Source organism: Neopelma chrysocephalum, unplaced genomic scaffold (assembly GCF_003984885.1).
Source record: "Neopelma chrysocephalum unplaced genomic scaffold, ASM398488v2 Primary Assembly neopelma1_376, whole genome shotgun sequence".
In the NCBI taxonomy this organism is placed as follows: domain Eukaryota; kingdom Metazoa; phylum Chordata; class Aves; order Passeriformes; family Pipridae; genus Neopelma; species Neopelma chrysocephalum.
The window spans coordinates 601,785-613,241 of record NW_020898040.1 but is presented as its reverse complement, the minus strand read 5'-3'; the positions used below and the strand labels follow the sequence as shown (position 1 = coordinate 613,241).

Below are 11,457 nucleotides of genomic sequence, written 5' to 3'. Positions count from 1 at the left end.
CAAACTTCTCCCTGGGTCTTGCACTGAAGGGCAAATTAACCCTTGGTAGGCAAACAGGGAAGGCACCAGGGGAAGAAACCATCAGACCACAAGGTGCAGCACAGGGTGGTGGCACCCAAACACACGTGGGGCTGGTGACATTTCTCCTGCACAGGCTCACACAAGGGAATCACCTCAGGGAGCAGTTCCCCAGCACGGGATGGTCAGTGGGAGGGAGGGAGCAGAGGGACAGAGGCAGGGGAGAGGTGCAGGTGAGCACCTGCATCACCCAAAAATTTGGGTTCTGCCCCTCTGAAAGCTGGTGCAGCCCTGAGCCATGCAGGGCTGGGGCACTGCCCACTGGGCTGCTGGGATGATCCTCAGCTCAGGATGCTCCTGGGGTTTTATAGAGCCTGGGAAGAGATGGGGAATCAGGGCTGTCCAAGGAGAAGTGAGGTGTTGCTGATGAGTCAAGGAGAAGGCCAGTGCATAGGCACCATCCCATCAAACAGGAGCTGAGCTCCTCAGAACCCAAATCAGGCGTGCCAGGGGTCATCCCAAAGCACTGTGAAGATGCTCATCTCCTCCTCACGGAGGCCAGCTTCCAATATCAGACCCTCCCACAAAGATGAACGGCTCAGCTGCCTCCTCCACAAATGGGGGTGAACAGCAGGAAAACCTCAACCCCTGGCTCCACCCAAACTGGCACCCAGAGGGGTCACCAGCTCTGCCGTGGGAGAAGCCTGAGGCACTGCAGTGCTCAGCACACCTCGAGGGATCACAATGAGCTGCAAATTAGGGGTGTGTTTGCCACAAAATGCAGCTGCAGGAGGGGCCCAGGCAGCCTGAGCTTCGGCTCACAGAGACAGCCTTCCATGAGGTGGGAGAACAGCCCCACTGTGTGGCTCCACGAGACCAAGTGCATCCCACACGGTGCAGGAGCTCTGGCAGGAGACTGTCAGCCTTGGCAGAGAGCAGGGGACAAGTTCAGAGCATCGCTCAGAGAGAAGCCTACAAGGTGGAGGAAAACCCTGAGTCATTTATGGTCATCTTTTGTGTGTTGGTGTTTGAACACATGTGGGTTTTTTCCCTATAATTTCCAATTTTTGCAAAGTTTTTGCATTTTTCAAAATGATCATTTTTTTTCCAATGAAGGGTAAAATTCAAATGTTTTATGAAACCCCCACTAGTTGGGTGTGAGATGCCAGTACAAGTACTTACATCATTAGAAAGAGACAGGGCACTACAGATCCTTCAGAAACAGCTGAAGTGTCTCCCCAGTTTACCTGGCAAAGGTTAAAAAAGTGATGCTGGTGCCTAAAGCTGCCTCTGATGACACCCAGCCTCCAGGCTTCCCTCACATTGCTGCCCATCCTCATGGACAAGAGGCATTTCCATGTTATCAGGTACTTGGAGTATCTCAAAAACAGAGTTCTGCAGAACTGCTGTCTTGGAGAAGATGGAGGAAGTGCTGAGATACCTGGAAATCAATTCTCTGAGTCTGGGAGAAGCTTTCAGGGAGGTATCCTACAGGTAATTCATCATTGGTAAAGAAACATCCCGTTCAATGGTTTCAAAGGAGACATTAATATCTTGATGGGGGAAAAAAAACACCTTGAGGATGGAAACATTCAGGCATCCACTTTCTAAAGGGTGACAGAGTGTTCAGCCCACGCACAGTCCCTTTTATCTCTCGCAATATTAGGTATCAGATGAGGTATCAGATGTTCCTGCCCCGCTGTGGGTGTGGGGAACCTTCCTCCTCCCCAGAGCCAAGAGCTCAGCACTCATCATCTCCTTTGAGCCCCGGTGAGAGACCACACTGTGCAGCAGGTGGCCACTGCAATGTTATAAAGAGGCTGTGATACCCCATCAGGCACCAGATGAAGCAGCATCAGAGTGTCCCATGAGGGATGGGCTGAGCCACAACACCACTCGTGGGCATCACTCTCTGCTGCTGTGATTTAGTGCTTCACCACCCTCCTTAAAAACTGACTGTATTAATAATGCAATCAGCTTGCTTCCCAAGCAGGGAGGAACACAGCACAGTGGACAACCCTGCAAATTGGTTTTGGAAGAGGAATGTGAGCCCAAACACTATAAAATCACAAGGCAAGGAGGGGGAGACAGAGCATAGCTCTTGGGCAGGAAGAGCCAAAGGAGCCCCGTAAATCACAGGGATGTAATCACTGAGCAAACCCAGGAGAAGAGCGTGTTAGTGACTCATTGTGACAAGAGGAGTCCAAAACTCACTGAGAGTGGAGGAAGATCATTTGTAAGGAAGCAGCTCAAACATCAAATAGGTCAACACATGATGTGTTGCCTCTTTGAAAGCCTTGTAGAAAATGGTAAATTACCTGATCAATGGGAATTGCAGTTTCAGTGCTGTATAAATCCCTGGTTTGGCCATACCTTGGCTTCTGCATCCAGTTGTCATCTCCTCACCTCAGACATCTGTGGAACAAGGGGATCTTTAAGGTCCATTCTCACCATGATACACTAAAACCAGGAGAACATCAAAGCTGAAAAGTCTGGAATGGTTTTGTATGAGGAAAACTGGAGGACAAGACTCTTCAGCAGAGAAAAGAGGTTGCTGCAACAAAGCTATGGAAGAAGTTCAACAAAATCACAAGAGCTCTGAGAGGATGAGAAGGGCTCAGCTTTTCATTTCTCCTCCTGCAGAAGGAGAAACATTAAATCAGTGGGAATCAAGCTCAAAGCAAACAAAAAAAAGCTTGTTCTTCGTGCAACAGGTAACAGACCTGCTGACTCTTTGCCAAGGAAAACTGCAGGTGCTAAAACCTTGCACAGGCTGAAGGGAAGAGTGGAGAAGGATGTGGGGGAGATTCACCAGGGGCAGCTAAACACCTCAGCAGGTCATCTGCAAGATGCTGCTGAAGCAGGAAAACAGTCTCACTAAAGCCTTGTGGATCTTCTGAGATGATGAGAGAAGATCTAAATGTCTAAAAAAAAGCAGGAGGCAAAGGACTGGAGCAACTGTTTGGTTCCTGGAGTGCAAGGTGGCTTTTTGAAGGGATCTCTGCTGAAGGCAGGACACTTACCCATGGTCTGTGAAGGAAATGGAAGGAAACATAACCTGATTTGCAGGACTGAGTTACTGGAGGCAGTAAAGGCAGGGGCTGACTGCAGAGAGCTCCGGGAGGAGCTCGTAATATTGAGCGAGTGGGTGACACAATGGCAGCTGAAATCCAATCGAGATAAATGTAAAGTGATGCACACGGGAAAAACAAAACCTAACTCCAAATATACCATAATGGGCCCTGAGAAATTACCACTCAGGAACAGGAGCTGGAGTTATAATGCACATTTCTGCGAAAATGTCAGCACAGCTCTTTGCAGTGGTCAGAAAAATAAGAAAATTGAATGTTGGCGACAGACAGAGAATGAAAAGGAAACCACCCTGGTGAAAACACTGAGGTTCTCCTGCACATAGCAAATTGTGGTCTTCCCTGTCCCCATCCCTTCCGAGGGCACAGGGCAAATTCAGGGGATTTACTGAGAAGAGGAAGGAAAACCAGATGTTATTGGATCGAGAGTGATTAAGGAGAGGTCAAAGGAAGTCCCCAAGGATCAGACCATTGGAGCCAAGGAAATCTCATCTCCACAGGCTGTTGCTGCTCTCAAAGGCTTCCCTGAGCACTGACCACTGTGCTTTGAGGCTCCAGGTGGGCAGATCCAGGGCAGGACTCTGTCAGGATGATGCATCTGCCCAGCCCATGGTCCACAGGGGTCAGGGATGTGCAAGCACCAACACGTGGATCCAGGTGGGCAGCAGCTCCCATCCCAGGCTTTGTCCTCTCTTGTGTGCCTTGTCCTGGTGTCTCTTGGCTTCATCTTTGGTTGAGGATGTCCCAGCTGTGTTTCTCACAGGCACTCACTAACAATTGGATCTTCTGGCCACACGTGGGACTGTCGGTCTCTCTTTCAGCTTTGCTGTGCCTCAGCTGTGGGCTCAGACTGGAGCTTGACTTTTTTCAAACACTGTGAAGGTCAAGCCTTATGGAGCTCATTGCTGGGAAGGCTGATCTCCTCCTCCTTCCCTCTGTTTTCAAGTCTTTAACCTGATGCTCCTCTGGCAGGACCTTCCTTCTCATTTCATGGTGAGTTTGGGATCCTTCAGGATTTCATAGAAGCACAGAATGGTTTGGGTGGGAAGGGACCTTAAAGCCACACCAGTCCCACCCCCTGCCATGGGCAGGGACACCTTCCACTAGCCCAGGTTGTGCCAAGTTGTTCCAAGCCCTGTCCAACCTGGCCTTGGACACTTCCAGGGATGGGGCAGCCACAGCTTTTCTGGGCAACCTGTGCCAGGGCCTCACCACAAAATTTCTCCGTAATATCTAAACCTTCCATCAGCTTAAAGCCATTTCTTGTCCTAGAACTGCCTGTCCTTGTAAAAATGTGTCTGTGAAGTGGTTTATTACAGGTCCTTTGATTAGAGAGTTGTTAAAACCTTTTAGGAAAGTCAAGTACATTATGTCAACTGGATTTCTGGGACACTTGATCCCCGCCCTTGCTGACTCCTTCAGAGTCTCTTAGGAGGGATTCCCTACTAAGGCAGGGATGCCATTCAGAAAAGCTTGGCTGAATTTTCCCATAAATATGTCTCACTCCCATGCTCCCTAATTCCCCTCCATGGTACAGTTCTACCTCATTTGGACATCACTTTTAATAATCTGCTCTTCCTGGATCTGCTCAGAGGCATTTTTTCAAATCAAGGTCTCACTGCTTTCTTTGACTCTGATGGTGAGAAAATTTTAAGTGAGAGGTTTCACAGTAGAGTTAATGCAGTTAATAGTGGAGCTATTTCATCCTTGAATTCCTTTAGAGCTCTGGAATGAGAACCATCCGGCACTACCCAAGTGTTACCGTTTATTTTGTCAAGCTGTTTTATAACTTCATCTCCTGAAACATCACTTTGAGACACATTTTCTGACTTGTCCCCCATTAAGGTTTCCAGACTGAGGACTCCTGTAAATTCTTAGGCATTGACAGGAAACCTTTGCTTGGTTTCCCTGCTGCAGGTTGAGCCTCCTCGGTCGGCGCTTTGCATCTCTATTTTTTGACTTTCTGCTCAGATGTGTTTGAGAAAGAAAATACAACCGGCAGGTAACACCTGAGCTACCAGTGGGCACTGGAGGGATGAGAGGGTGGTGTGGATGATGATTTTGGGAAGTTCTCTCTCACCCCAGAGACAGCAAACCTCATGTCTGGAAGAGGCTCCCAGGGCGGTGGGCACAGCACCAAGGCTGTCCGAGTTCAAGAAGCATTTGGACAACACTCTCAGGCACATGGTGCAACTTTTGGGGTGTCCTGTGGAGGGCCAGGAGTTGGATTCTATGGTCCTGATGGGCCCCTTCCAACTCAGCAGATTCCATGATTCCACGATTCTATGATCTTTGGAAAGACACAAACCAGGCTGTGCTTGGCCAGTGCTGCTGGAGCCTCTCCCAGCCCCTGCCTGCACTGGGGGGCTGCTCTCAGGGGTGACCCCTGCCTTCCTGGGGCAGCTCTGCTCCTTAGCGAGGACCCAGGGACTTGAAGCCATGTTGGTACCAGCCACCCCCTTCTGCTGCCTGCCTGTCTTGCCTCCCCATGACAACAACCATCACCAAGGGGTGAACACGGATCCTGCAGGGCATGGAAACCAAATCCTTTTGTAGGGGCCACGTGTGAGCAGCTTCTCCAGGGGCAGATGGTGATAGGACAAGGGGCAATGATTTGAAACTAAAAGAGGAGAGATTTAGATTAGATATTGGGGTGAAATTGTTCCCTGTGAGGGTGGGGAGGCCCTGGCCCAGGTTGCCCAGAGAAGCTGTGGCTGCCCCTGGATCCCTGGAAGTGTCCAAGGCCAGGTTGGATGGGGCTTGGAGCAACCTGGGCTAGTGGAAGGTGTCCCTGCCCATGGCAGGGGGTGGAATGAGTTGGGCTTTAAGATCCCTTCCCACCCAAACCGTTCTGGGATTCTGTGATTCCTGCCATGGGCAGGGACACCTTCCACCAGCCCAGGTTGCTCCAAGCCCTGTCCAGCCTGGCCTCGGACACTTCCAGGGATCTAGGGGCAGCCACAGCTCCAGCTTTGCCCACATCACCTTGCTCTCCACAGGCAGCTCCATATTCTTCTTCCATTATCTTCTTCTCCTTCAAGAGCCTCAGCTGTGCTCCCAAAATCTCCCTCCACGTGGCCCAAGGCTCACGTTCCCCCCCAGCCCCTCACGTTTGGAGCTGCTGCCTCTCCAGCAGCTCTAATTCAATTACAGCCTCTTCAAGTGTTTCACTTCAGCTTTGGCTCTTCGGTGGAATTTCTATCCAGCAAAAACTGGATTTGCTTCGCTATTACAGGCACTTCCTACCTGTGAGAGCGAGTTCCCTCTGCATTAATATTCTGGTCACTGTGTCACCACGTACTAAAGGTGCCACTGCTTTTTTAATGCTTCCCTCCCCGTGCTCTGGAGGACAAAGCAGCTCCAGTTTCTCCTTGGGCTGTGTGTGCTCTGTGCCAGCAAACCCTGAGTGTCAGTGATGATTATGATTCACAACTGGAGTATTTAATGCAGGATTTTTCCAGCCCCGTTTTTTCCCTCAGATGCCAATCCGGGTGCCCAGGAGCCAGCAATGCCCTGTGCTGCTGGAACAGGGTAGAGAGACACCTTCCACCTGCTGGATGAATGAGGGCCATAGAAGGTTTCACAGAACCACAGGATGTGCTGAGCTGGAGGGGACCCACAAGGATCATCCAGTCCAACCCCTGGCCCTGCACAGGCCCAGCCCCAAGAGTCACCCCCTGGGCCCCAGAGCATCATCCAAACCCTCCTGGAGCTCTGGCAGCCTTGGGGCTGTGCCCACTGCCCTGGGGAGCCTATTGCAGATCCCTCTCCTGGCTGCTGACTTTGACTCCAAGCAGGACTGAGCCAAGTTCAAACAGTCTCTGTCCAGGCAGGAGTGGTCCCAGATGAGAGGGTGCCAACAAGGAGACAAGATGAACGTGAAGGAGAGGAAGATGTTCTGCTTTGAAATTCCCTCAGCTCTGGTGAGGTTGGACACAAAAGTCTGCTGGTTTGTGGAAGAGAATTTTCTTCATGTTGCCTTGGCTGTGTGGGTAAAACCCATGTGAAGCTTCACTGGGATAGAGGATGTGCTTGGAGATGGATTTGCTCTGCCCAAGCTCACCTGAGAGGTTGGGAAAAGCTGCTCTGCTTGCAGGTGGTGAACACTGTGCTGGTCCAGTTGGAACTGGCCAGAGAAATCTGCACAGGGAAACATGGAAAACATCAGTGGAGAGGGGTAACCGTTCCTTATCCCTCCTTTAGGGGTTACATATGTACATAAATACATATATCAGGTGGTTGGGCACTGACCAGGCTCCCCAGGGCAGTGGGCACAGCCCCAAGGCTGCCAGAGCTCCAGGAGGGTTTGGACAACACTCTGAGGGACAGGGTGGGATTGTTGGGGTGTCTGTGCAGGGCCAGGAGTTGGACTCAATGATCCTTGTGAGTCCCTTCCAGCTCAGGAGATTCCATGGTTCCATGATTCTATGACATAAGCTCAGGGCTTGGCTTTCAGGTGCTGGATCCAAGGTTTGGATCTTAGAGACGGCGCATGGGAAGGGTCCTGTGGGATTTGAACCCTGGCTGATGCCATTTCTCCACGTCACATCTTCACACTCTTGTAGAGGTCCCTCAGCTCTCCACCATCAGGTGATGACGAAACCCCAAAGGGCAGTGCTTTGGAAACAGCAGCATTCCCAGGAAAAGGAAGGCTGGGACAGTCATGATTCACTCAGCCATGGCTTTGTATCCACGTGCACTGTCAGTTCATGGGATCACAGAACATTCTGAGTTGGAAGGGACACACAAGGACCATCCAGTCCAACTCTTTGGTGAATGGCCCACACGGGGATCCAGCTCACAACCTCGGTGTTCCTGCAGCATTCCCCAGCCAAGTGAGGAAGACAATCAAGTATTATTCTCACTTCCCTTTGGAATATCACAATACAAATAGTATTGTTGTCCCAGTTTTCAAGAAGGGTAAGAAGGAAGACCCTGGTAACTGCAGGTCTGTCCATCTCACCTCAGGAGCTCTCCCAGGAGGACCCGGTTCATCCCTCCAACCCCCAGCCTGATGTGTCCATCCAAGCAAAGCCCAGCTGCGTCCAGATGTGCCACTTTGGCTCATGGACCTGCTGCTGCTCTATCCTGTTGCTTTTGCGGAAGGAAAACCCTCCGAGCCCGCGGGGAGGCAGGAGCTGCTGCCTGGTTTGAGCGCGTTCGCGGGTTCCCGAGCGCTCGGGGCTCGTGTTGTGCAGAGCACACTTGCCATCTAGTGGGGGAGAGCTGTTTGTTCGCCTTCAGCGCTCCCCGGAGTGGGATCCATCTCTAATGGGGATCATCGGAAAGGCGGAGCTCCCTCTTAACCTTTGGGATGAGCACTGGACCTTCCCAAGCTGATGGCAAAAGGACTTCGTGCCCAGTTTTAACCCCAAACTTGCTTTGAGCCCTCTAATATCAGGCAGGATAGGTCCTGAGTGCCTGGCCATGGGCAGGAAAAGCCACAGGACACTGTCCTGGGGATTTACTGTCTGTCTGTGACTTTCTTCTGGGCTCTGTGGCTGCAGCTGGAGCTCCAGTGCAGGGTTCAGTGACTGGGGAAACGTTCTTACCTCTTGCCTGATTGCCAGATTCTAATTAAAATGAGAACTCTGCATATTTCAAACATCCATTATATGCATTTCCTACAGGAAATTGGATTTAAACAACAACAACAACAACAAAAAGAAATAGACCATTTTCTTCTGGCAGCTCCTACAAATTAGCAGAGAACAAAGTGTTCCCCTGCAGCCTTTTGGTGGGGCCTGTCCATCAAACACCCACCAATGTGCTCAGACTGCAGTGTCACAGAGTGGTGGCAGTTCCACAGCTCTGGCTCCTGCTGACTATCCCAAATTTTGAAGAGCTTTGGCAGATGCTAAAACTTGCTGACCTCTGGTCGAGCATCAGAAATTCTCCAGGAATCCCAGAATGGTTTGGGTGGGAAGGGACCTTAAAGCTCATCCCATTCCCACCCCCTGCCACGGGCAGGGACACCTTCCACTAGCCCAGGTTGCTCCAAGGCCCGTCCAACCTGGCCTTGGACACTTCCAGGGATCCAGGGGCAGCCACAGCTTCTCTGGGCAACCTGTGCCAGGGCCTCCCCACCCTCACAACCAACAATTTCTTCCCAATATCCCATCTATCCCTGCCCTCTGGCATTGAGAAGTCATTCCCTGTGTCCTGTCCTTCCATCCCTTGTCCCCAGTCCCTCTCCAGCTCTCCTGGAGCCCCTTTAGGCCCTGGAAGGGGCTCTCAGCTCTCCCTGGAGCCTTCTCTTCTCCAGGTGAACCCCCCCAGCTCTCCCAGCCTGGCTCCAGAGCAGAGGGGCTCCAGCCCTTGGGGAATCTCCGTGGCCTCCTCTGGACTCTCTCCAGCAGCTCCATGTCCTTCCTGTGAAGTCTAAAAGCACCTCTGAGCTCAGCAACGGGCTCAGGCTCAGTCTCCCTCTTCCTATCCTGGTCCTGTGGAATAACTACACTGAGTTTTGGTGGTGGAAGTGCCACAGGACCACAGCAAGAGCAGGATTTTATCACCCAAGGAGTTGTGCACAGTTTCTTTCCCAGCAATGCTGACACAAATCCAGAATTACTGAGTGGAGAGAAGTTCTCATCTGCAAACTCAGGGCTGTTTGCACTCCATAAAACGTAACAGCAGGTTTGAAGTGCGAGGCAGAGCAGAATAAAAGAATCCTTGTTGCACCACGAGCATGAAATATGTCGGGTGTCAGGGTATTACTGACTTCCACCTATTGTAAAAACAACTCTTGAAAACCATTCAAACATTTCTATTCGAGTTGCTGAAAGAATAAAAACCAGCTCACGTGTTGGAATATTAAGCAGGGAGGCTCTTCACTTGATGGCAACCATTGTTCTCGTTCTCTTGAGCCCCTAAAAAGCCTTTATGGCCAAGAACCTTCTGTCTGACAGATGTGAAACCATTAAACATGAACCTGTTTCGAGCAGGGCTGAGAGGAATCAGAGATTCAGCAGAATAAAGAGCCAAGCACTGAGGGTTTGGAGGATTGGAAGGTTCTTGGTGCCCTCCTGGGCGTGGAGCCTGCAAATGGAACAGTTTGGGACACTCTGGATCCCTTTGCTTCCAAACCAGGGCCCTAAACGTTCTTTTTTCATGGGTTGATCCATCTCTATCTCTCTTCCATGGGAAGGGGTTTAGGATCCAGGGCTGTTCTGTGGTGATGGGGTCACCACGTGTCCCTCAGTTCCCCCCTCCTGAGCTGGTTTGGAATGGGGGTCTTGGCACAGGGGGTTGGTCCCACACATCAGGAGCAAGGGGAATCAGTTTATTTCTACTCAAGGGGGCATTTCTTTTCTTATTTATTTATTCTTCTTCCTTTCTTATTTTCTCATTCTTTCTCTCCTCTTCATTTTTGGTCACTTTTTTCCCTGCCAGGACCAAATTATCATTAACTTCCTTTTATTTTTTGTCTTATTTTGGTTTTTTTGGTTGGTTTGTCCCACAAGGGAAGGTTTGTGCAGTTTTCATCATCTCACCCACCAGTGGGGAAGGTGAAGTTTTTTGGTTGCATTTTTCCAGATCTCCTTCTCCTCAGCAAGGCCAGGTGGCACCTCTTGATTTCTTTGTTTCTTTTCCCTTTACTGACAGTTCCCTGTTTTGATCAAAAGATTTAATATTTGTTTGTATTAATCATCTTTTTTCTCTTGGATCTGCTTCATTTTTTTCATACCTAATAAAAAAAAATCCTTACTTCCTTTCTTTATTTTATTCCTTATTTTTTACCAAAAGATCAACTTTCATTAAATGCATTTTTTCATATTTCCATTATTTTTCTAATTGATTCTTCAATTTTTTTCCTCTCCTGCTTCATACTTTCTCTTTTTCAATGAAATATGGGAAACTTTTTTCCCCAGATTTGAACCTTTTTTTGTTTTACTTTTTCTTTGGGACAAAATGAAGGGATTTTTCCCCTATTTCTTCACTCTGGGATTGGAAAACAGGGCATTTTCCTTGCACTGCTGCTCCCTGTCTGTCAAATTCCTTAAGCCCAGCAGGGCAGCAACACCTTTTATCTCATTTCTTATCATTTTCCCCCGAAGGACAAAATGGTGGCAAATATTGCTTCTCATTTTTCTCTTTTCTTTCCCATCATTTTCCACCTCTTTTTTTTTTTTTTTCATGTGATTCTTCCAGTGGAACAACCTGGAAGTGGTTTCCTCTTGTTCTTATTTTCTTCTTTTCCTTCAATTTTCCATCCAGTTTCTCACCTCACCCAAGTGGAAACAAGTTTGCTTTGCTCCCTCCAGGGTGGCTGCTTTGGATTGGCTTTATTTTCTCACCCTTGGTTCTCTTTTCACAAGGGATGAAAGAACATTCCTGGTGGGAAAAAAAA

At 49.6% G+C, this 11,457-nt stretch overlaps 1 protein-coding gene across 1 annotated transcript in view; it reads right to left on the bottom strand.

Moving 5' to 3' along the window:
* Positions 1–9,533: 9,533 nt before the first annotated feature.
* LOC113979035 overlaps positions 9,534–11,457 on the bottom strand; it is a 19,603-nt gene continuing 17,679 nt past the window's right edge. The window contains exon 2 of the mRNA XM_027706473.1: positions 9,534–9,544. The gene's annotated coding sequence lies outside the window, so the exon portion shown is untranslated. The remainder of the gene's footprint in view (positions 9,545–11,457) is intronic.